This window comes from Cervus canadensis, chromosome 6, assembly GCF_019320065.1.
Source record: "Cervus canadensis isolate Bull #8, Minnesota chromosome 6, ASM1932006v1, whole genome shotgun sequence".
Lineage (NCBI taxonomy): Eukaryota > Metazoa > Chordata > Mammalia > Artiodactyla > Cervidae > Cervus > Cervus canadensis.
In genome coordinates, this window is record NC_057391.1 from 54,150,589 (window position 1) to 54,177,460 (window position 26,872).

Below are 26,872 nucleotides of genomic sequence, written 5' to 3' on the forward strand. Positions count from 1 at the left end.
TACATTTGGAAAAATAAAGGATAAACTGACAGAACTATTATATTTTATTTAAAGGTTTTAAAAGCTACAGAGCAAAAAAAAAAAAAAAAAAAAAGCTACAGAGCAGAGCTCACAAAAGTTACCTGAATCATTAAAAACCATAAAGTTGGAGAATGTTTTTTTTAAAAGAGTGGATACCAAAATAGCTTTAAGGAAGCAGATAACCTGTAAGTCTTTTAAATTACTGAAGAAAGCAAAATAAGGCTTAAAATCTGAAGGTTAAAAGTTATATTTATAAACATGCTAAAGAATATATTAAAAGAAAGAAAAAATAATGAAGAAAATATACTGTGTCTTAATCCTATTATACTTATATGTCTTATCCTATTGTATCATTTTCATGGGATTCTACAGTCCACTTCAACAATATTCATACAACAAAAACAATAACTGAAAGAGCTTCAACACTCTTTGGAGCTGGCTGTTACAGAATTCATCCTGTATATAGGGTATGCATGAAAAACGTCCTGGAAACTCAGAATATCTGCAAACATGAAACTGTTTCTCCAAATTGCACTTCTTGGTCTTGAATCTGGTAGAGTGGGGGTCAGCTACAACTTGAAGCTTACCATTGTCGGATGGGAGAGCAATTTGAAGTCAAAGGGCACTTTGCTATAGTTAAATATTCTTTAAACTTCTCCTCAATGCTACATATCTACTGAGAATTAAAGAGTAAATGAAATTTTCTAACCAGTTACAAGAATCCATATAATAAAGGGTAATCACTACAGGATTTATACATACTCAGTTTTCTTAAAGCCGTAGATTTTATTATAGAAAGAAGAAATAAAATGGCATTAATATATCAAGCACATGAATTCCAGAATACTGAATTCCTTTTCCTCTTTTTTTTTTAATTTCTTTTCCTCTTGCTTAACAACCAGTTATATCCAAGGACTGTAAAATTACATCCATGACAGAAATTTTAATGTTTTGCGTATTGTCAAAGAAAGACCAATATCTTTGCCTGAGTGTCCCATTAACTTTCACCTAGAGCTGGGTTTTTTTAGCTGTCTATAAAAGTTTCTTTTCAATTAATTTATTAATTATAACAACTGGTAAGAGCCGTGTGAGGACCTGAATACTTCAGCCAAGCAGTGAAGACAACAAACTTCCTTCAAACCTGCTCTCCTGCCGGGATTTTTATATACTTAAATAACCTTTCTCTCCCTCACTTCTGAAGGGCTACCAGAAGAGAGTGGCATTTCTTGGCCATCACAAGTCTCAGGTAGAATCTTCTCTGTTCCTCAATGTTTGGACAAAGGCTTCTGGACATGAAGTTCATGCCTCTGATAACTCAGTCTCGTTCTCAATAAGAGAGATCTCCAATTCAGGTAAAAGTCACTGAAAGACATCCAGAATGTAGGAAGCACTGTTTGATGCCTCTAGTGATTAGTGGATTAAGGACATCAGCCTTTTCCTTAACCCCAGCACCTGTTAGGCAGGTGGTGAACTCTTTAGACAGAGAGGCCAATTCTTGACACAACAAAACTGTCATCTGGCAAAGGGCTCTGCTCCTTTCTATGGTTGTTACTTCCTGCTTCCAGCCATGCAGAACCACAGCAACTGTTTTGTGAAGCAGTTCAAGTGAGCAGGCAGTCAGTTCTGCTAGGCTCTGGATTGCAAAAGCATGGATATCCTCAATTGAATTGTTATTGATTTGCTCAGGTTTTTCTGCTTCCAACTGTTTTTCTCCTTCTTCCTCTCTTCCAATGGTTTCCATCTCTTCCAGAGATGTCCTGATCCATTCATAGGCTGTATATCTTGCCCTGGCAAGTTTCTCTGGTTTGGAGGAGACATGCAGCTGAAAAAATAGCTCTGTCATCTCTTCAGTAAAGTCTTCATTCCCTTTCTTCTCTTCTTCATAGAACTCTGCTAGGGAAAATGCTTCTTTAAGTTGCTCCAATTCAAGTTTTAGAGTCTCTAATTCTTCTCCACTTAGAGAATTAAAAATAGATTTCACCTTTATTTCACTTTCTTGAGAGAGCATCTCCAGAGCTTCTATATGTGAAAGGCCTAGAAATTTATCAAAGGGTAGCCCATAATGAATTTTCTTGTCTGTTTCCATGGTAACTTCTTTGGAAGTTCATAGCTCTTCTTTCTCCTTTGCCTCTTGTAAAACCTGAGAGTGTAGATCAGAAGTCTGGTTCATCAGACCCTTGGTTCTTTTAAATCCAGGATCCCCTTCTGCTGTTACATCCATTGTATTTTTTCCAATGAATTCTAAGGCATCCAAACTCCCACTGATAACACTCTTTCCTGTGCTCTGAACAGCAGTAGAGATAGTCAAGAATACCCCAAATGGCCCACTCATTAAAGAGGAGTTTCCATTCTCTTTGGCATTTGTCTCTCCTGTTGCATACTGGACTTCAGTTGAAATTTCACTGGGACTAAGGATTCCAAGGGAGGTCTCTGCCTTCTCAGTGACATTTGAAATACCTTGTCCTACCTGAGGCTGAGGAGAGCAAGGACTTGCCCCAACTGCCCCAGTAGCCCCATCTCGACTTGGGTACATCTTTGGAAACAGTCTCTTGGCCTGCAGCCTGTGATGCCTGAATAGGGAGAACTTCTGTGTCAAGGTCACTGGAAGGTTTGGACTCTGGTCTTTTCTGAGTAGAAGCTATAGATTCTGATTTACTCTGACTTGGCACTTTGGTCAACTGACTCAAAATTCTTGTCTGGCTTACAGTTCTCATCTTCATGGATGGGAGTTGCTTCAGTTATCACTGAAGTCTCAAGATCATCTTTATCCGACTTGACTGGATCATTGCCCAGGCCACCTCCTCCCTCACCGCAGCCACAGCCTCCTCCAAGGAGCTGCTCCTACTTATTTTTTATTAATTTTTAATGCAGCATAGTTGCTTTATAGTGTTTCAGTTTCTGTTGTACAGAAAGTGAATCAGCAACATGTTTATATATGTCCCCTGTTGTTGGATTTCCTTCCCATTTAGGTCACCATAGACCATTGAGTAGAGTTCCCCGAGCATTTCACCAGGTTCTCATTATTTATGGATTTTATGTATAGTACCAATAGTACACATATGTCAGTCCGAATTTCCCAGTTCATTCCACCCCACCTCCTCCATCTTGGTGTCCATACGTTTGTTGTCTGTGTATGTCTGTGTGCAAATAGGATCATCTATACCATTTTCCTAGATTCCACATCCATGAGTTAGTATACGATATTTGCTTTTCTCTTTCTGACATACTGAACTCTGTATGACTGTCTGTAGGTCCAACCATGTCTCTGCAAATGACACAGTTTCTTTCCTTTTTCTAAGTAATATTCCATTGTGTATTTGTACCACATCTTCTTTATCTATTCCTCTGTTGATGGAAATTTACCTTGCTCCCCTCTCCTGGATATTGTAATAGTGCTGCAATGAACAATGGTGTGGATATATCTTTTGAATTATGGTTTTCATTGTGTATTTTCCCAGAAGTGGGATTGCAGGGTCATATGGTAGTTCTATTTTTTTTTTTTTTTTGCATACAAACAACACATTTATTTTTAACTGAAAGCAAAAGATAATAAAAGAATGATAAATATTCCATAGATTTGAATTTACCAAAGGAAAATGTTTGATTCTTTTAGCAAATTAATAGGTATGTCGTCTTCAATGTTAATGTTTAGGGTGTTTACCTCACCTCTGTGAGCATTATTCTAATTAACATTTTAAATCTTGGGAAAAGAGCTAAAATCAACACAGGGAATTTAACAGAGTTAAGTGAAAGTTACACATTCATAAAGCAAATATTAACTATAGGAAGGCATGAGCTGAGTCAGACAACTCAGTAGTAATTCATTTGAAAAGATCTAAGATCTAAGAACTTAGGCAACAAGTTCAAGGTAAGACAAAAAGGTGTGGTAAATATGTTTTCAATACATATACTTTAACCTAGTTAATTAGCACTTGGGGATTAATCTACAATAAGTGTTGAGATCTACCTATTATATTTAAAAATGAATATCACCTCAATGGCAAAATCTTTGCTAGATACTACAGAGAATGAAAAGCAAGGAAAAATGTATATTCCCTAGAAGAATAATCACTGTGGGAGGTCGTAGGAAAGTTGAGTGAAGTGTCAAGTACACTAATAGTAAAAATACAAAGTAGATTCAAAAGTGAGAAAAATTCATTCAAAAGAATGTTTAGATCAGACAGCTTGAAGTGTGTCAACAAATTATATATAGGAAATATTATATATAGAAAGTCTCAGCTCAGAACTCACTTCTTATTTGAATAGGTTATAGATGAAAGGCTAGTTTGCAAAGCAATATAAAAAAGGAAAACAAAAGGAAATTGATAGGTTGGAAGAAAGCAAAAGAATAAAATTACTGAATGTTTTGATTCGTGGAATGTTAAGGAAACAGAAAAGTCATGAATTATTCAAGGAGATTTTCCAAAAGAAAAATATAGGTTTGGAATTCAAGAGATTATCTCCACAGCTTTGATAATTAAAGTTTTACAGGTAAAGTAAGAGAATTAAAATACACACACACACACACACACACACTCAAAATCCAGCCAAGAGCATACTCTTAGATAATGATCTCTTATAGGGGAAGGAGAAATAAAAGGAACTAACAGAGGACAATTTATGGAGATGGAAAGGGAACCAACATACTTCAGTATTACGAAGAGAGAGTACAAAGAGGTGTTCTCAGGGGTGGAGTGAACCGTGGAAGTTATTTGGGCTTTTCACAAATGTTTGGTTCTCTCCTGGTCACATAAGATTATTCTTCCTGCCTGTGCCTCACCGCTCCCCCACTTAATTCAGGAATGGCCAAGTGGCTTAGTTGACCGATAAAATATGAACGGAAGTAACCTGTGTCACTCCCAGATGAACCTTTGAATGCCAGAGCATCCAGTCACAGGCAGCATTCCAGAAAGTTCTGCTCTACAGGTTAGCGTTCCAGGAGTGAGGATAACATAGATCTTCTAGATGATTCTCACCGGACATCTATTGTGACAATCATAGTTTTTAAAATCTTTTGTTTTATTTTTTTAAGTTATGAAATTATAACACATTTATAAGAGACTTGGAAAATACAGAACAAAGTTACATATGGTTCACTGTGACAATTGTTTAAGTAGATAAATTAAGATTTTTAGTTGGAGTTTTAATATCAAACTCAGAGATTGAATGAATGTTCAGAAAAGTAGAATAATATAGTAGACCTGAAAAGCATTATGAACCAATTCAACATAATTAAGGTTTATACAATTTTCACACAACAGTAGGATATAAATTCTCTTCAAGTCCCCATAGACTGTAAACTAGGAGACACTGGAACATATCCAGAGACTTAAGACCAGGTACAGAAATGTCATGGTCTAAAGGTATTGAAATCATACAGATCTGTTCTCTTACTACTGTGGAATAATGTTAGAGACCAATATCAAAAGGTATTTGAAAATAACCTACATATTTTCAAGTTCCATGTGACATTTACCAAGAGAGATCTTTGACTTAGCTGTTGAAACTCTTGATAAAGTTCGAAGACTAAAAAAACATGGAGGGTGATTGCAGAAAGTAAAGGATTTAAGTGGGAAATTAGTATCAAAATGAGACATAATAACAAAGATCTTTTAAAAATCCCATGTGTTTGGAAATGTCCAGTTTTAGATGAGGGTATATCTAAGAAGCCATAACAAGGAAAATTAGAAAATATTTGTAATAGAATAAAAATGAAAAGAGAATTTACCAGAATGTGCTGCATGTAGCTGAAGCTGCTCAATGGAATAAAATGTGGAGTCTTTAATAAGGTATGAAAACAATAATGGAAACATGATTAACCTAACAGTATAGATAAAATAATTACATACAATTATGGGAGTTAGATAGAATGATGTGGTAAGTGGAAAGGTACACATGCATATGTTTTCATTTACCCAGCCAGTCTCTATCTTTTGGTTAATGCATTTAATCCATGTCCATTTAAGGTAATTATCAGTATGTATGATCCTTTACTATCTTCTTAATTGTTTTAGATTTATTCTGTGTAAGTCTTTTCCTTCTCTTGTGTCTCTTGTTTAGAGATGTTCCTTTAGCAATTATTGTAAAGCTGGTTTGGGGGTGCTGAACTCTCTTAACTTTTGTTTGTCTGAAAAGCTTTTCATTTCTCCATCAAATCTGAATGAGAGTCTTGCTGGGTAGACTATTCTTGGTTGTAGGTTTTTCTCTTTTATCCCTTTAAATATGCCATTTCCTCCTAGCTTCCCTGGTAGCTCAGTTGGTAAAGAATCTGCCTGCAATGCAGGAGGCCCTGGTTCAATTCCTGGGTCAGGAAGATCCCCTGGAGAAGGGATAGGTTGCTCACTCCAGTATTCTTGGGCTTCCCTTGTGGCTCAGCTGGTAAAGAATCTGCCTACAGTGCAGGAGACCTGGGTTCGATCCCCAGATCAGGAAGATCCCCTGGAGAAGGGAAAGGTTACCTACTCCAGTATTCTGGCCTGGAGAATTCCATGGACTATACAAGGTCACAAAGAGTCAGACACGACTGAGCAACATTCACTTTTCACTTTCTAGAGTTTCTGTTGCAAAATCAGCTGATAACCTTATGGGAGTTTCCTCATATGTTATTTGTTGTTTTTCCATTGTTGCTTTTAATGTTTCCTTTGTCTTTAATTTTTGTCAGTTTGATTACTATATGTCTCAGTGTATTCCTCCTTGGGTTTATCCTGCCTGAGACTCTCTATGCTTCTGGACTTCGTTGACTATTTCCTTTCCTATGTTAGGAAAGTTTCCAGCTATTATTTCTTTAAATATTTTCTCAGGTCCTTTCTCTCTCCTTCTTCTGGGATGCCTTTAATGCTAATGTCAGTGCATTTCATGTTGTCCCAGAGGTCTCTTGGAGGTGAAAGTGAAAGTCACTCAGTTGTGTCCGACTCTGCAACCCCATGGACTGTAGAGTCCATGGAATTCTCCAGGCCAGAATACTGGAGTGGGTTAGGCTGTCTCATTTTTTTCATTCTTTTTTCTATATTCTGTTCTGTGGCAGTGATTCCCACCATTCTGTTCTCCACATCATTTGTCTCTTCTGCCTTAGTTATTCTGCTATCGATTCCTTTGAATATATTATTCATATTTATTTGTTCTTTAGTTCTTGTAGGTCTTTGGTAAACATTTCTTGCATCTTCTTCATTATTTTCCCCAGATCCTGGATCATCTTCACTATCATTATCATGAATTCTTTTACTGGAAGGTTGCCTATCTCCACTTCATTTAGTTGTTTTTCTGGGGTTTTATCTTGTCCCTTCATCTGAGACATAACTTTCTGCATTTTCTTCTGATCAACTTTCTGTAATGTGATTTTTGTTCTAGTCAGCTGTGGAATTGTGGATCTCCCTGCTGCTGCTTTCTGCCCTCTGATGGAGTAGGCTAAGAGCCTTGTGTAAGCTTCCTGATGAGAGGGACTGGCAGTGGGAAAAAGTGGGTCTTGCTTGGCAGGGCCGTGCTCAGTAAACTTTAATCAAATTGTCTACTAATGGATGTGGTTGTGTTCCCTCTCTGTTAGTTGTCTAGCCTGAGGCGACCCAGCCCTGGGCTGGGCTCTGTGGTAGGGTTAGTGGTGACCTTCAAGAGGACTTACACCAAGGGTCCTTCCAGTGCCTATGTCCCTGCAGCAAGCTGCTGCTGACACATGCCTCCACATCAGACTCCCCAACACCAACAAGAAGGTCTTATTCAGTCTCTTGTGGGGTCATTACTCCTTTCCACTGAGTCTTGGTGCACTCAAGATTTTGTTTGTGCCCTCCAAGAGTGGAGTCTGTTTCCCCCAGTCCTGAGTAACTCTTGTAGTCAAATCCTACCAGCCCATAAAATCAGATTTGTTGGGTACTCCCAGTCCCTTTGTTGTATTCCCAGGCCGGGAGACTGATGTGGGTCTCAGAACCTTCACAACAGTGGGAGAACTTTTTTGGTATTATTGTTCTCTAGGTTGTGGGTCACCCATCCAGCAGGTATAGGATTTTTTTTTGTCATGATTGCACCCCTCCTACTATCTTGTTACGGCTTCTTCTTTGTCTTTGGACATGGGATATCTTTTTTTTTTGGTGGGTTCCACTGTCCTCCTGTCCATGGTGGTTCAACAGCTAGCTGCAATTTTGGTGTTCTCACAGGAGGAGATGAGCACACTTCTTCCTCTCTGCCATCTTCAACCAGCAACACCTATTCTTAGTGTTTTAAGGAACCTCTATACCGTTCTCCATAGTGGCTATATCAGTTTACATTCCCACCAGCAGTGTAATAATATTCCTTTTCCTTCACACTCTGTGCAGCATTTATTGGTTGTAGATGTTTTCTTATCCTGAAATTGGATGATAGTGCTTTACAGTGTTGTACTGGTTTCTGCTCTACAACAACATGACTCAGCTATAAGTATACATATATCCCCTTCTTCTTGAGCCTCCCTCCAACCCACACCATCTGACCCATAAGATCATCACAGACCACTGAGCAAATTGTGCTGTGCTACAGAGCTGCTTCATGCTAGCTTTCTGTTTTATACATGATAGTGTGTGTATGTCAGTGATACTCTTAATTTGTCTTACCCTGTCCATCCTCCACAAGTCCTTCCTTTGTCCACCAGTCCATTTCTACATCTCAGTCTCTATTCCTCCCCTGCAAGTATGTTCATCAGTACCATTTTTCTGGATTCCATATATATATATGGAATATATATATATATATATATAATGCAATATATATATATATGCATTAATATACGGTATTTGTTTATCTCTTTCTGACTTACTTCATTTTATATGACAGACTCTAGGTTCATCCACCTGATGACAACTGACTCAATTTCATTCCTTTTTATGACTGAGTAACATTCCACTGTGTATAAATATATGTCACAACTTCTTTATCTGCACATCTGTGGATGGAATCTAGGTTGCTTCCCTGTCCTGGCTATTGGAAGTAGTGCTGCTGTGAACATTAGGGTACATGTATCTTTTGCAGTTATGGTTTTCTCTGCATCTATGCCCAGTAGTGACATTGCCAGGTCATGGTAGTTTTATTCCTAGTTTTTTATGGACTCTCTGGACTCTTCTCCATAGTGGCTCTATCAATATACATTGCCACCAACAGAGTAGGGAAGTTCTCTTTTCTCCACACCCTCCCCTGAAGTTGTTGTTTGTAGACTTTTTTATGATGGCCATTCTGACTGGTATGAGGTGATACCTCATTGTAGTTTTGATTTGTATTTCTCCCTTGGTGGCTCAGCGTTAAGAATCCACTGCAGTGCCAGAAACAGAAGTTGGATTCCTGGATCGGGTAGATCCTCTCAAGTAGGAAATGGCAACCACACCATTATTCTTGCCTTGAAAATTTCAGGGACAGAGGAGCCTAGCAGGCTAAGTCTGTTGGGTCACAAAGGGTCTGACACGACTGAGCAACTCTGTACATACAGCACAAACATTCTCTTCCTTATTGCAGCTCGTCACAGGTGGGGATTGTCAAATTATCTCCCTGTGAGCTGAGCAAAGGAACCTTAGACCAGCAGTCGGGCAGAAGGACTGGGTTTTCTGCACTGTGGCCTTATATATGATTATGATAACAACAACAGGAAAAGAAGTCAAAGAAATAGTTCCAGCATGAAGTCAGAATTGCTTCTTCTCTGCCATGTTTACATGGTGTATCTTTTCCATCCATTTACTTTTAATCTGTGGATATCATATTAAAGTATTTTTTTTGTAGGCAGTATATATTTAAGTCATGCTTTCCCCCCAGTCTGCTCCTGTTTTGTTTTTTTTAGTTATTTAGTTTTAAAAATATTTTTATATTTTTATGTTTGCTTATTCTTAATTGGAGGATATTACTTTACAATACTGTGTTGGTCTGTCATGTATCAACATAACCCTCCCTCTTGAACCTCCTTCCTTCAGACTACTCCATCTCACCCCTGTAGGTTGCCATAGAGCTGCTGATTTGAGCTCCCTGCATCATACAGCAAATTTCTACTGATTATTTAATTTTACATTTGGGTAATATATGTGTTTCAATACTACTGTCTCAATTTGCCCCACCCTCTCCTTCCCCTACTATGTCCACAAGTCTGTTTTCTAAATCTGTGTCTCCATTGCTTTCCTGCAAATAGGTCCATTAGTACTATCTATCTAGATTCCATATATATGCATTCATTAATATACAGTATTTCTTTTTCTTTCTGTCTTACTTAACTCTGTGTAATAGGCTCTAGGTTCATCCACCTCAAGGCACCTCAAGTGCCTTGCTTTTTCAGTTCAGTTCAGTCACTCAGTTGTGTCCGTCTCTTTGTGATCCCATGCACTATACCATGCCAAGCTTCCCTGTCCATCACCATCTCCTGGAGCTTGCTCAAACTCATGTCTGTTGAGTTGGTGATACCATCTAACCATCTCATCCTCTGTCGACCCTTCTCCTCCTGCCTTCAATCTTTCCCAGCATCAGGGTCTTTTCTAAGGAGTCAGTTCTTTGCATTAGGTGGCCAAAGTTTTGGAGCTTCAGCCTCAGCATCAGTGAATGTTCAGGATTAATTTTCTTCCAGTGAACACCCAGGACTGCTCTCCTTTGGGATGGACTGGTTGGATCTCCTTGCAGTCCCAGGGACTCTCAAGAGTCTTCTCCAACACCACAGTTCAAAAGCATCAATCTTTGGCACTCAGCTTTCTTTATAGCCCAAATCTCATAACCATACATGACTACTGGAAAAACCATAACTTTGACTAGACAGGCCTTTGTCAGCAAAGTAATATCTCTGCTTTTTAATATGCTGTCTACTTTTGCCATAGCTTTTCTTCCAAGGAGCAAGTGTCTTTTAACTTCATGGCTGCAGTCACCATATGCAGTGATTTTGGAGCCCAAGAAAATGAAGTCTGTCACTTTTTCCATTGTTTTCCCATCTATTTGCCATGAAGTGATAGGACCAGATGCCATGATCTTAGTTTCTTGAATGTTGAGTTTTAAGCCAGCTTTTTCACTCTCCTCTTTCACTTTCATCAAGAGACTCTTCAGTTTCTCTTCACTTTTTCCCATAAGGTTGGTGTCATCTGCACATCTGAGGTTACTGATATTTCTCCGGGCAATCTTGATTCCAGTTTGTGCTTCCTCCAGCCCAGCGTTTCTCATGATGTACTCTGCATGTAAGTTAAATAAGCAGGGTGACAGCATACAGCCTTGACGTACTCCTTTTCCTATTTGGAACCAGTCTGTTGTTCCATGTTCAGTTCCAACTGTTGCTTCTTGACCTGCATACAGATTTCTCAGGAGGCAGGTCAGGTGGTCTGGTATTCCCATCTCTTTCAGAATTTTCCATAGTTTGTTGTGATCCACACAGTCAAAGCTTTGGCATTGACAAGCAAAAATATATGTTTTTCTAGAATTCTCTTCCTTTTTCTATGATCTATTAGATATTGACAATTTGATCTCTGGTTCCTCTGCCTTTTCTAAATCCAGCTTAAACACCTGGAAGTTCTTGGTTCACGTACTGGTTGGAGAATTTTGAGCATTACCTTGCTAGCGTGTGAGATGAGTGCAGTTGCGCGATAGTTTGAGCATTCTTTGGCATTGGAATGAAAACTGACCTTTTCCAGTCCTCTGGCCACTGCTGAGTTTTCCAAATTTGCTAGCATATTGAGTGCAGCACTTTTACAGCATCATCTCTAGGATTTGAAATAATTCCACTGGAATTCCATCACCTCCACTAGCTTTGTTCATAGTGATGCTTCCTAAGGCCCACTTGACTTTGCATCCAGGATGTCTGGCTCTAGGTGAGTGATCACACCATCATGGTTATCTGGGTCATGAAGATCTTTTTTGTATAGTTCTTTTGTGTATTCTTGCCACCTTTTCTTAATATCTTCTGCTTCTATTAGGTCCATACCATTTCTGTCCTTTATTGAGCCCATCTTCGCATGAAATGTTCCCTTGGTATCTCTAATTTTCTTGAAGAGATTTCTAGTCTTTCCCATTCTATTGTTTTCCTCTATTTCTTTGCACTGATCGCTGAGGAAGGCTTTCTTATCTCTCCTTGCTATTCTTTGGAACTCTGCATTCAAATGGGTATATCTTTCCTTTTCTCCTTTGCCTTTCGCATCTCTTCTTTTCACAGCTGTTTGTAAGGCCTCCTCAGATAACCATTTTGCCTTTTTGCATTTTTTTTTCCTTTGGAATGTTCTTGATCACTACCCCCTGTACAGTGTCATGAACCTCCATCCATAGTTCTTTAGACACTCTGTCTATCAGATCTAATTCCTTGAATCTATTTCTCACTTTCACTGTATAATCGTAAAGGATTTGATTTAGGTCATACCTGAATGGTCTAGTGGTTTTCCCTACTTCCTTCAATTTAAGTCTGAATTTGGCAATGAGGAGTTCATGATCTGAGCCACAGTAAGCTCCTGGTCTTGTTTTTGCTGAATGTATAGAGCTTCTCCATCTTTGGCTACAAAGAATATAATCAATCTGATTTCGGTATTGACCATCTGGTGATGTCCATGTGTAGCGTCTTCACTTGTGTTGTTGGAAGAGGGTGTTTGCTATGACCAGTGAGTTCTCTTGGCAATTTCTGTTAGCCTTTGTCCTGCTTCATTCTGTATTCCAAAGCCAAATTTGCCCGTTACTCCAGGTATTTCTTGACTTTCTACTTTTGCATTTCAGTCCCTTAAAATGAAAAGGACATCTTTTTGGGGTATTAGTTCCTCTGCAGGAGACCCTTTAATACCAAAAGGTATGTCTCTCTCTCTTATGGGGTCGCTGGTTTTTATCTCCTGGGTCCTGGTACATGGAAGACTGTGTGCACCCTCAAGAGTGGATTTTCTGTTTGCTTCAGTCCCATGGAACTTCTGTGATCGAACCCTGTGTGTGTGCTCAGTTGCTGAGTCATGTCTGGCTCTTTGAGACCCCATGGACTATAGCTCACCAGGCTCCTCTGTCCGTTGGGTTCTCCTAGCAAGAATACTGGAGTGGGGTGCCATTGCCTCTTCCAGAGGATCTTCGTTACCCAGGGATCAAACCTCCAACTCTTGCATCTCCTGCATTAGCAGGTGGATTCTAAACCCTGGCCTTCAAAGCCAGATCCTCTGGGGACTCCTCCTTCCATTGCTGGACCCCCAGACTGGGAAGCCTGACATGGGACTCAGAACTTTCAGTCCTGTGAGATAACTTCTTTGGTATAACTGTTTTCCAGTTTGTAGTCACCCACCCAGTGGCTACAGAATTTGATTTTCCCTCAGTTGCACCCCTTCTACCATCTCATTATGGTTCCATTGTCTTTGGATGTAGGGTATAATTTTTGGCAGCTTCCAGCAGTTTTTTTTGTCGATGGTTGTTCAGCAGTTGGTTGTAATTTTGCTGTTTCCGTAAGAAGGGAGTATGCTCACATCCTTTTACTCCACTTTCTTGAGCTAGTCTCTAAACCAACTTTTGTTACAAGTGAAACTCAATTCATCAAGTCACAGAATCAGTTTTTCCCTGTTAATATTTGTCCTTTAGTAATGGCTGTATTAAAAAGAAATGTAATATGGGTTCTAATGCACAACAGAGGTTGAGATGGTTAGGGAGAATCACCAACTCAACTGACAAGAGTTTGAGCAATTCTGTCTCCAGGAAATAGTGACGAACAGAGGAGCCTGGTGTGCTGCAGTCCATGAGGTCACAAAAAGTCAGCCACGACTTAGCAACTGAACAACAGTGTGTTCTAAATCTGGCCATTCTTAACTCTGATTAGATGGAACTAATGTTTCTTTCCCAAAATTTATACCTCACTTCCTTTTTCTTGGATAATTGTATAAATTAGTGAATTATGGAGATAGTTATTTTCTCTCTACCAGGAATTCCTGTGATTTCTGGTCTGTTGATGGCCTTGTTTTCTTCTGGCACTTTTTCTTTTTCATTTTAGTGTTTTGGGAGGGAGGAGTTTTGGAGTCATTCCTCAGACCATAATTTAACCTTGGATCTCTCGGTTCTTTGAGTAAATTAAGGATTACACACATCTTTGTTAATCCACTGTGGAATGTCTAACGGCAAAAGGAAGAAATATTTTTCCCATGTGGTGATTTTGTTATTGTTCTTAGTATACGTATACTTGTTTCAAAAGCTAAGTATTCTGGGCTCGTGAGAAGATGATTAACATGATGTAGCACCAAGTAATGTGGCAGTTTAAGACATTCTTGGGGTGCTGAGTTGGAGTGCATTTTCTAGTGATATTCTTACATATCAGTCTTTAAGCATTGGGTCCCTCAAATTTTTGTCTGATATGCTGTCCCTTGCCTACTTGGAAAGATAGTACATTTGCCTGAATTTCTCTCTTCCAGGTGGTCACTTCTAGGTAAGTTCTGTTGTTTCAGACTCATCCATTTTTGCCAGTTGTCCTTTTCCTGTAAACTTATAGTCCTTTTGGACTTCACTTCTCTCAACTCAATTATCAGCAGAAAGGCAAACACATAAGGTGTTCAGAATACTTAATACTTAGTGACTCTTTGTTAGCTTTTCAGTGGCTCTCAGGTGCACAAAATCATCAGTTGTAATCATGAGTTCATCACATATGCATCATGCATGCCTACACAGACTGCTTATTTTTAATGAAATAAGAACGTTGAACACGCCATACAGTATAAAAGCTAGGACCTTGACCAAAATATATTTAATTCAGTGGTCTTTCTCAAATTTTTTCTTCTACCAGCTCTTATACCTACAGAAATGTAGTACTATGAGAGTCGGACAGTCAAGGCTAAATAGTATGAGGATTCCAGGAGGGTCACCCTGTGGAGGTGATGTTTGAGTCCAAAGAGGAGTGGGGAGAGCCTTTAGGAAAGGGAAGAGAAGAGGGCAGAGAAAAGGAGGAAAATAGGGGTGTAATAGAAACCAAGAGGAGGTGGCCCTTGAAGTCAGGACTCCATAACATCACATGACAGAACCTACAGCAGTAATTTAGGGCCAAATTGCTTTCTGATTGACCCACATGGCTCTTGCCTGGCATGGAGGTCTTCATTTTCCTCCCTCTGGATTTTGGGGGTGAGGGAGACGATCACAGTAATTTTTTTTTTTCAGTTTGAGGTGTAATTAACATATATCACTATAAAGGTTGAAGGTATATAGCATAATGGCTTAACTTACTTATATCGTGAAATGATTACTACAATAAAAAAATTTTTTTCCTCTAAGGAGAACTAAGGATCTAATAGCTTTCTTAATAACATTCCTGTATATCATACAGCATTGTTAACTATAGTCATCATTTGTACATTATATCCCTAGTAGGTATTTATCTTATAACTAGAAGTTTGTATATTTTGACTACTTTGATCCAGTTCTCCTTTCCCCAACCCCTACTTTTGGTAACTGCAAATCTGATCTTTTTTTATGATTTGCTTTGTTTTATTTTTAGATTCCATGTAATATGTGAGATCATACAGTATGTCTTTGTTAGATTTATTTTAGTTCACATAATGTCTTAGAGAGCTTCCCCAGTGGCTCAGCCAGTAAAGAATCCACCTGCCAATTTAGGAGATGTAGGTTCAATCCCTCGGTCGGGAAGATTCCCTGGAGAAGGAAATAGCAACCCACTCTAGTATTCTTGTTTGGAAAATTCCATGGGCAGAGGAGCCTGGCTGGCTATAGTCCATGTGGTTGCAAAGAGTCGGACAGGACTGAGCACACATGCCTAATGCCCTGTCTTAGAGGTCCATGCATGTTGTTGCAAATGGCGGGATTTCTGTGGTTTTTTTTTATGGCTGAATAATATTCCTGTGTGTGTCTGTGTGTGTCTATGTAGAAAACTTTTAAGTCTCTACCTAATAATCATTAAAATTAATAAATGAATTCAGCAAAAATTGCAGGATACAATATACAGAACTCTGTTGCTTTTCTATATACTAATATCAAATTAGCATACATAACCACAGCTTCCTTTTCCATTCATCAATTGATAAACACTTAAGTTGTTTCCATATCTTGGGTAATTATAAATAATGCTGCTATAAACATGAGGGTGCACATATATTTTTGAGTTAATGTTTTCTTTTGGATATATTTCCAGAAATCAAACTGCTAAATTATATGGTACTTGTGTTTTTAGTTTTTGAGCATTTAAGCAATGAGTTCTTTGTTTATTGAGTAAGGCCTGTAATCATTATAAACTTCCCTCTTAGAATTGCTTTTGCTGTATCCCACAGATTTGGGAGTGTTGTGTTTCCATTTTCTTTTGTCTCAAGACATTTTCTGATTACCTTTTTGATTTCTTCATTAACCCATTGGTTTTTTAGTAGCATGTGTTTGTTCTTTTCCCATTTTTCTTTCTGTAATAGATTTCTAGTTTCATACCATTGTGTTAAAAAAATATTTGATATAATAACTATCCTCTTAAATTTGTTGAGAATTGTTTTCTGGCCTAGGATGTGATCTATCTGGAGAACATTCCATGTGTATCTGAACAGACTGTATTCTGTTGTTTTGGAATGGAATGTCCTATAGATATCTACAAGTCCAGCTGGTCTGTTGTATCATTTAAGACCACTGTTGCCTTAGTGATTTTCTGAATTTTCCATTAATGTCAGTGAGGTGTTAAAGTCCTCTGCTATTATTGTATTATTGTCAGTTTCTCCTTTTATGTCTGTTAGTATTTGCTATATAAATATAATATTTAGGTGCTCCTTTATAGGGTGTGTAAATGTTAACAAGTGTAATAATCTCTTCTTGTACCGATCACTTTTTCATTATATAATGCCTTTCTTTTTCTTTCTTTATGGCCTTTGTTTTTATGTCTGTTTGTCTGATGTGAGTATTGCTAGCCCTGCTTTCTTATTGTTTCCATTTGCAAGAAATATCTTTTTCTGTCCCTTCACTTTCAGTTTTTGTGTATTTAGCTGTGAGGTGAGTCTCTTGTAGGAAGCATATAGAAGGGTCTTGGTTTTGCATCCAATAAGCCAATCTATGTTTTGACTCGAGCATTTAGTCCATTGACATTTAAAGAAATTGTTGATAAGTATGTTCTTATTTCCATTTTATGACTTGTTTCCCGGGATAGGGGGTGGGAGTTATAGCTATTCTTTCTTTCTTCTCTTTTGTTCCATTGTGGTTTGATGATTTTCCTTAGAATATGCTTGTTTTCCTTTTTTTTTTAGTTTTTGTGTGTCTGTTGTACGTATTTGATTTGTGGTTACCATGTGAATAATATATATTGGCCTAACTATATCTACTTGTGTTAAACTAGTACTTATTAAAATTCAGAAACATCTAAGAGATCTACTTTTTTTTACTCCCCTTGATCACATTTTTCATTTTTGATGTCATATTTTACATCATATTTATCCCTTGACTGTTTAGTTATTTTACAGTTTCATGTAACTTTTACAGTTTCATGTCTTTCAGTCTTCAGACTGCCTTACTTAGTAATTGATCTTCACTCCTTACTATATATTTGCCTTTCCTTTGGCGATTTTCCCTTTTCTCTGAATTCTTACTTCTTTTCTATAGAGAGAAGAACCTTTAGCATTTCTTTTATGATATGTTTAATATTAATAAACTCTTTTAGTTTTTGCTTACCTGAGTTCTTTTTCTCTCCTATTCTGAATGATTATTTTGCTGTAGAGTATCCTCAGTTGCAGATTTTTACCCTTCTGCACTTTGAATGTATTATGCCACTCCCTTCTGGGCTGCAGTCTTCTTTTACATAATCAGCTGATAGCTTTCTGGGGAGGGGTTCCTTGGTATATGACTCTCTGTTTTTCCCTTGCTGCCTTTAAAATTCTCTTTTTAAGTTTTGCCATTTTAATTATGATATGTTTTATTGTGGGTCTGTTTGGGTTCATGTTGTTTAGGATCCTATCTGTTTCCTACACCTGGATATCTATTTCCTTCTTCAAATTTGGGAAGTTTTTAGCCATAATTTCTTCAACTATATTTTCAATACTGTTCTTGTTCTCTTTTCCTTCTGGGGCCCTCGTTATACAAATTATGATATGCTTTATGTTATCCCAAAAGTCTCTTAAATTGTTTTCATTTTTTAAATTTTTTTTTTGTTGTTCTGATAGGGTGATTTCCATTATTCTATCTTCCAGATCATTTATGCATACTTCTGAGTCACTTAATGTGCTATTCATTCCTTTTGTGTATTTTTTATTTCAGTTATTGAATTCATCATTTCTGAATCTTTATATTTTCTAGCTCCTTGTTAAATCTTTCACTAGGTACATATATTCTTTCCTGTAATTCAGTTGACATTTGTATTACCAATGCTTTGAATTCTTTATCTGGTAAATTGTTTATTTCTGTTTCATTACTTTTTCAGGGGTCTTCTCTTGCTCTTTTAATTGAGAGCAGTTCCTGTGCATTTCCATGTTGCTTGACTTTTCTCTGCCTCTGTGAATTTAGGTGAAATGGTTAGGATTGCCTCTGTAGGGGTGTGATTATGTGGGAGTGTGCCTATACAGAGTGCATGCCCATTGCCTTTGATGGGAGAGCTGGGTTAGAATGGACACATCCACGTCTTGCCTCAGGGTGTGCTGGCAGCCGTCACCTTGGCAGGGGGTGGGGCTGGAGATGGAGGGGCTGGAGCTAGAGCTGAGTGTGAGGGGGAATTCTACTCTTCTCAGCGGCTGTCATCTTCCTGTCGGGACAGGGTCTGGTCCCAAGTAACTGGAGCAGAAGCTCTGAGGTTTGGGCTGACCTGCCCTTTAAGTGTGTTTTCCCTTGTGCCCAGAGCAAGGACATGCTGAAGCATATGGGGCCCCTGTGGGCTTTTGGCTCATGTCAGGTGTAGACAGAGGCCCACGCTGTCTCTGATGCACCATCTGGGCAGGCACCTGTGGTTCTTTCCCTCCACTCAGATGCAGCCTTGGATACAAGTATCCCTTGTCCGTCACAGCCAGTCACTGCCCCCAGCCCCTGCTGCCCGTGCCCTGTTGCGGATCCACACTCCAGGGCAGTTTAGGGGCCCACATGGACTCTGAACATGTGTCACGGGGTGAGCTGTGGAGCAGCAGCACCGTCAGAATCTGGGCTGCTTCTGGTATGTGCTTGAGAAAGCTCCAACAGTGGCCACCGTCGCCCCACCCAGGCTCCACCACAGGACCAGCTCACCTCTCTGTCCCACAGTCAAGTCTCCTCCCTGGTGATGGGCACCCCAAATCCAGTGCTGACCATTCGCTTGGCTCAGGGTAGGGCGCACAGAACCATGGTTGCAGGAAACCCAGCAGCTGCTGGAGCAGACCTCTCTCTGCCCCGCCTCAGGGGCAGCCCGCACACGTGTGCTTGTTTCAAGTGGACTCCAGGCTTCCCAGAGCCCTTCTCTTAGTCCCAGCAGTCCTCCAACGAGCCGTGTAGGGACGCCAGGACTGTGATGCTCAATCTGTGGCCCTGACCAGTCACTCCCTAAGATGGGTGTCCACCCATGTAATCGCCCTTCTCTGAATTCCCTCCCAGGGGCATAGGTCCATACCTAATTTCTATTCTTCCTTTCCTCCTTGATCTTTTCTTACATCCTTGGTTGTACAGGAGTCCTCCTGCCACTTTCTTGGTAGTTTTCAGTGAGAGTTGTTCCACATGTAGATGTATTTTTGATGTGCTCATGGGGGAAGGTGAACTCCATGTCCTCTTACTCCACACCTTGATTGATCCACACACACACACCTATATGTATTCTGCAATGTGTCAGTTATCTAACACTCATCTGATTATTGTGCTCAGCCTTCATGGATTATGGCCTTTGTTCATGATTACTATTTACATCTAGGACTTAGAGTAACCACTTGTATTAGTCTTCTTGGGGTACCATAACAAAACACCATAGACTAGGTGTCTTCAACAACAGAAATTGCCTTCTCACAGCTCTGGAGGCTTTAAGTCCAAGATCAAGGTGTTGGCTGCATTGGTTTCTCCTGAGGCCCCTCTCCTCAGCTTGCAGATGGCCAACTTCTCATGTCCTCACATGGACTTTTCTCTGCACAGGCATCCTTGGTATCTCCCTTCTTATATACCACTTCTTATATACCACTTCTTATATACCACTTATATACCACTTATATACCACTTCTTATATACCACTAATTACCTCTTTAAAGACCCTGTCTCCAAATACAGTCACACTGAGGGGTAGAATTTCAACATAGAAATTTTGTAGGGGCCAGTTAAGTCCATAACAACTGTCAATTTCCTCTTCAAACTAGAACCCAAGAAGCTCAACCCTACTAAAAGTTTTCCATCTTTCCAGCCAGAAAGCTCTCTTACAAAGCCAGCCTATTGCTAGCAAGCCTCCCAGCTTTCAGATACAGTTTACGCTATCTAAATTAATCCATAAGGGTCTAAGCCATTGGCATCTCGCTCAGTTCCGACTTCATAGCCTGTTGAGTACAAGCCACCCCCGCTGATGCCCTGACCCATTTTCACCATTCTCCTGTCCCCTCGCCACCATTTTCCTTCCTTATGGAAGTGATCATAGCTTGCAAACTTAGATTTTTTTCCTGTGGGCTTCTGTCTGCTCTTCTATTATCTATATTCTTTATGCAGTTGAATCTTACTTGTTCGAGACTCAGTGGAAGTATCTCCTCTTCTAGAAGCCTCTTTACAGGACAATTTCCTGCACAACATTCAATCTTGTGTGCATATTTATAGCTCTGATTGTGCCTCTTGGTGTGTCTCACCCCATCTGAACCATAACCTCCTTGAGGGCAAGGACTATGTCCTTGTTATTCCATTTGTATTCCCAGCCCTTGGCACAGTGCCTGGAATGTCGTAGAAGAAATTCATGAAACTACTTTTTTTTTTAGAGTTCCTTGTGCTCTACAGTAGGTTCTCATTAGTTATCTGTTTTATACGTAGCAGTGTGTATACGTCAATCCCAATCTCCCAGTTCATCCCACCACACCCCACCCCGCATTGGTGTCCATATGTTTGTTCTCTACATCTTCGTCTGTATTTCTGTTTGCAAATAGGTTCATCTGTACCATTTTCTAGATTCATATAGAAGCATTAATAAATGATACTTGTTTTTCACTGTCTGACTTACTTCCCTCTGTGTAACAGTCTCTAGGTATATCCACATCTCTGCAAATGGCCCTATTTTCTTCATTTTTATGGCTGAGTAATATTCCGTTGTAAGTATATACCACATCTTTATCTATTGCTCTGTTGATAGACATTTAGGTTGCTTCTGTGACCCTGCTATTGTAAGTAGTGCTACAATGTACATTGGGGTGCATGTATCTTTGTGAATTATGTTTTCTCCAGGTAAATGCCCAGGAGGGGGATTTCTGGATCATATAGTAGTTCTATTTTTAGTTTCTTGAGAAACCTCTATACTGTTCTCCATAGTGGCTGTACCAATTTACCTTCCCACCAACAGTGCAGGAGGATTCCCTTTTCTCCTCCTCTCATTCCATCTCCTAAGCAAATAGCACTGTTCGTGGCCATTGTGGATTCCTATTAAGATGATCATGGGAGCATCCTTTCTCACTGATTATGCTGATATATTACTAGCTGACCCTGGTTTATAAGCTATCTTGCTAATGGTCCCCACAAAGAACTAGGAAAAAAAAACTAATCCCATAATTAGCAGAAGGAAGGAGATAAAGATCAAAGAGAAAGAAATGGAAACTAGATGAAAATAGGAAGAATGAACAAAACTAAGAACTAGTTCTTTGAAAAGATAGCTAGACTATATATGTGCATATTGCTATAAATTTTCAGAACTTCTTTCACTGCATCTCACAAGATCTGAAATGATATATTTACATGTTCTTTTGTTTCAGTAACTTTTGTTTTAATTGCAGTTTCTTCTTTGACCCACTGGTGGTGTTTAAAAGTGTATTGTTTAGTTTTCACTTGTATAGATCTCACTATAAAACATGTGAAAGGGATACATGTAAATCCATGGCTGATTCATATCAATGTATGACAAAACCCACTGGAAAAAAAAAATAATAAAAAAAAATAAATAAATAAATAAAATAAACCTTATTACACACACACAAAAAAAAAACATGTGAAAGGTGTATTGACCCCTTTGTCATTATATAATGACTATATTTGTCACTTATCATTTTTTATTTCAAGTCTTCTCTGACTGTTATAAATATTGCTAAACCCACTTTCTTTTTGCTTCTGATTGCTGGAATATCTTTTTCAAGGCCTATACTTTGAGCCTATCTGTGTCTTTAGAGCTGAAATGTGTCTCCTTAGGCAGCATTTGGTTCGGTCTTTTTTTTTGTAATCCATCCAGCCACTCTGTACCTTTTGATTGCGGAGCTCAATCCGTTTATATTTTATATTTTGCTTTCTGGCTACTTGTCTTTCCACTGGTTTTGTTCCTTCTGTTTCTACTTTTGTAAGTTGTTTCTTTTCATGGTGATTTGCTCATTATCCCCTTTTTTAATGTTTTGTGTCTCTGATCTTGGTTTTTACTTTGTGGTTACCATGAAGTTTACATACATCGTCTCATATATAAGTTGCTATCAACAGAAAAGGGACAATTTTATCTTCTTTTAAATTTATTTTTATTGAAGTGTAGTTGATTTACTGTGTGTTAATTTCTGCTGTACATCAAACTGACTCAGTTACATATTTTTTATATTCTTTTCCATTATGCTTTATAACAGGATACTGAACATAGTTCTCTGTGCTATATAGTAGTAGGACCTTGTTGTTTATCCATTCCATATATTATTACTTATATCTGCTAACCCCAAACTCACAATTCATTCCTCCTTCAAACCCTTCTGCCTTGGCAACAAGTGTGTTCTGTATTTCTGAGTCTGTTTTCCTTTTGTAGATAAGTTCATTCGTGTCATATTTTAGATTCCATAAAAGTGATATCATATTTGTCTTACTTCACTTAACATGATCGTCTCTAGGTCTATTGATGTTGTTGCAAATGGCAATATTTCATCCTTTTTATAGCTAAGTAGTACCCCATTGTTTATATGTACCACATCTTATCTGCTCATCTCTTGATGGACATTTAGGTAGTTTCCATGTCTTGGTTATTGTGAATAGTGCTGCTGTGAAAATAGGGGTGCATAAAGTATCTTTTTGCATTAGAATTTTGTCTAGGTATATGCCCAGGAGTGGGATTGCTAGATCATATGTTCATTCTATTTTTAGTTTCCTGTAGTACCCCCATACCGTTTTCCACAGTGGCTGCACAAACTTACATTCCCACCAACAGGAGGGTTCCCTTTGCTCCACACCTTTTACAGGATTTGTTATTTGTAGACTTTTTAATGATAACCATTCCGCTTAGTGTGAGGTGGCACCTTACTGTAGTTAGGTTTGCATTTCTCTAATAATTAGTGACGTTGAGCATCTTTTCACGTGCTTGTTGGCAATCTGTATTTCTTCCTTGGGAAATGTATCTTTAAGTCTTCTGCCCATTTTTCGATTGTGTTGTTTGTTGTTGAGTTATATAATCTGTCTCATCAGTCACATCATTAGCAAATATTTTCTCCCATTCTCTAGGTTGTCTTTTTGTTTCTTTTTTATGGTTTCCTTTTCTGTGCAAAAGCTTGTGAGTTTGACTGTTTTTGTTCAGTCTCCAAGTCACGTTCGACTCTCTGCAACCCGCTGGACTGTCGCATGGCAGGCTTCCCTGACCTTCATCATCTCCTGAAGTTTGCCCAAGTTCATGTCCGTTGAATCGATGATGCCATCCAACCAATTCATCCTCTGCTGTCCTCTGCCTTCAACCCATCATTAGGGTCTTCAGCAGTGAATCAGCTGTTCGCATTAGGTGGCCAAAGTATTGGAGCTTCAGCATCAGTCCTTCCAAAGAGTATTCAAGGTTGATTTCTTTTGAGATTGGCTGGTTTGATCTACTTGCTTTTCAAGGGACTCTTGAGTCTTCTCCAGGACCACAGTTTGAAAGCGTCAATTCTTTGGTGCTCTGCCTTCTTTATTGTCCAACTCTCACATCTGTACATGACTACTGGAAAGACCACAGCCTTAACTATACAGACCTTTGTCAGCAAAAACAAGACCTGAAGCTGACTGTGGCTCAGATCATCAGCTCCTCATAGCAAAATTCAGCTTAAACTAAAGAAAGCTAGGAAACCCACTAGGCCAGTCAGATACAACTTAAATCCCCTATGAATATACAGTAGAGGTGACAAATAGATTCAAGGGATTAGATCTGGTAAACAGACTGCCTGAAGATCTCTGGACAGAGGTCCATAATATTTGACAGGAGTCAGCAAACAAAACTATCCCAAAGAAAAAGAAATCCAAGAAGGTTGTCTGAGGAGGCTTTACAAATAGCTGAGGAAAGAAGAGAAGCAAAAAGCAAAGGAGTACACCCAACTAAATGCAGAGATCCAGAGAAGAGCAAGGAGAGACAGGAAGGCCTTCTTCAATGAGCAATGTAAAGAAATAGAGGAAAATTTGATTAGGTACCGTTTACCCTTGTTTTTATTTCTATGGCTTCGGGAGACTTCCCTAAGAAAACATTGGTACAGCATACATCGGAAAATGCTTTGCCTATGAGCTCTTGTGGGAGTTTTATGGTGTCATGTCTTATGTTTAAGTCTTTAAGCCACTTTATTTTCCTGTAAGGTGAGAGGGTGTGTTGTAACCATCGACTTACTTTCAACTTTCCCAGCACAGCTCTCTGAAGAGACTGTCTTTTTCCCAATGTATATTCTTTCCTCCTTGGTCAAAGATTAATTGACTATAAGTGTATGGGTTTATTTCTGGGCACTCTATTGTATTTCATTGACCTATGTGTCTGTGTTTGATGCCTGTGGCTTTGTGGTCTTACCTTGTGTGGAGGTTGCTGGTTGGCAGGAATGGGTGGCGAGGCATCTGACTGTGGAACCCGGCTATAGTCTTCTTGTAGCTGGGGGTCTGCCCCCTGGTAAATGAGACTGGGAACTGGGGTCTCTGGCTGGAGGGCTCTGGGTGCCTCAGGTCTAGTGCACACTGGTATGTGAGCCTGGGTCATGAGCCCTCTCGTGGACAGGGCCATGTCCAGAGGCATTGGTGGGCTCAGAGGGTCTCACGGCAGCCTCTCTGCTGGAGGGTGGGGCTGTAGCCACACCCAGTTACCTGCTTGACCTGAAGCATCCCAGCAACGGTGCCCACAGGCCAGTTTGAGGCTGGCTCTGGGGCTGATGAACTCGAGGGAGGGCTCCACCCATGAAGGCATTTGCCTGCACAGTGTCCACAGAAGGGGTTCCCCAGAATAGCTATTGTCGGTACCTGTGTCTCCAGGATGAGCTGCAGGTGCTTCTTGCCTCTCAAGGAGACTTTCCAGGATCAGCAGGTCTGACCCAGGCTTCTGTGAATTCACTGCTTCTTCCTGGGTCCTGGAGTGTGTGAGGTTTTGTGCACACTCTAAGACTGAAGTCTCTCTTTCCTACAGCCCTCTGGGAACCCCGACAGTCAGTACTGCTGGCCTTCAAAGCCACATGCTCTAGGAGCATGCTCCCTGGTGTAGAACCCCCAGGCTAGGGAGCCCTACATGGAACTTGGACCTCTCACTCTTTTGGGAGAACCTCTGCAATTGTAATTATTTTCCCACTTGTGGGTTGCCAACCAGTGGGCAGGGGACTTGACTATATTAGGACTCTGCCCCTCCTATCTGTTGTGGCTCCTCCTTTGTATCTTTAGTTATTGATGTTTTTTGGTAGGTTTTGGTCTTTTTCATCAATGGTTGTTCTGCAGATAGCTTTTATTTGGGTGTGCCTGTGAGAAAACGTGAGCTCAGGATCTTTCTATTCCACCATCTTGACGGATTTCCTCCCCTAAATCATTTCCAAATTCTTACACTCTGACTTGCTAATTCTCTCTTCCACCTGATCTGCTCTGTTTTCAGTGTTTCTAATGCATTCTTCATCTCACTTCTTGGGCTTCCCAGGTGGTGCAGTGGTAAAGAATCTGCCTGCCAGTGCAGAAGATGCAAGAGATACGAGCTCGATCCCTGGGTCGGGAAGATCTCCTTGAGGAGGAAAATCCCATGGACAGAGGAGCCTGGCTACAGTCCGTTGGGTGGCAAAGAGTCAGACATGACTGAGCATGTATGCACTCTTGGTAAAGTATTCCTTCTGTTTACTGATTTCATTTCTTAGTTCATTGAATTGTCAAGTTTTCTTATATATAGCTTGAATTTCTCCGTGACAACTCTTTTGAATTCTTTATAAGGTAAATCATAGTATTCTATGTCTTTGAGTTCAATTGCTGAAAAATGGTCATTTTATTTTGGGGCTACTACCACATTACCATGATTTTTTCATACTATTTGATGAAATGTGCCTCTGCACATCTTCATTTGAAATAATGAATGCCTTTCTTATTTAGGTAAGGTTTTGTTTGTGTGTGCACGTTCAGTCATGTCCAGTTCTGCAACCCCATGGACTGTAGCCCACCAGTCTCCTCTGTCCGTGGGATTTTCCAGGCAAGAATACTGGAGTGGGTTGTCATGCCCTTCTCCAGGGCATCCTCCCAACCCAGGGACCGAACCCACATCTCTGGCAGGCAGATTCTTTATCACTGTGTCACCTGAGTGATTCAAGGCTTTGTTTACTGTGATTCTAATATTTCAACAGGCTGGCAATAAGATGCCTTTTTTTTTTTTTTAACTTTCCAGAAGGTGGCACTATAGCACAGGATTCTGATTTATTTTACTGGTGCTGAATTGGGAAGATGTGCATGTGCCTGGAAAATTCCATAGACATAGTAGCCTGATGGGCTACAGTCTGTGCCTGGGGTCGAAAAGAGTTGGGTTGAACACACATACACACACATAAGAAACCTAGTGTTAAAAAATGGATGGTGATGGAGTTTGGGTGGGGGGGTGGGGTATATAATAAGCACTTGGCACTTTGAGTGTGCCCATGGCCCAGTAGGGGAGTCCTCT

The 26,872-nt window shown here is 39.6% G+C and overlaps 1 pseudogene; it reads right to left on the minus strand.

The window, feature by feature from the left end:
- Nucleotides 1–1,286: 1,286 nt before the first annotated feature.
- On the minus strand, nt 1,287–24,982 carry LOC122444296 (annotated as a pseudogene).
- Nucleotides 24,983–26,872: the final 1,890 nt, after the last annotated feature.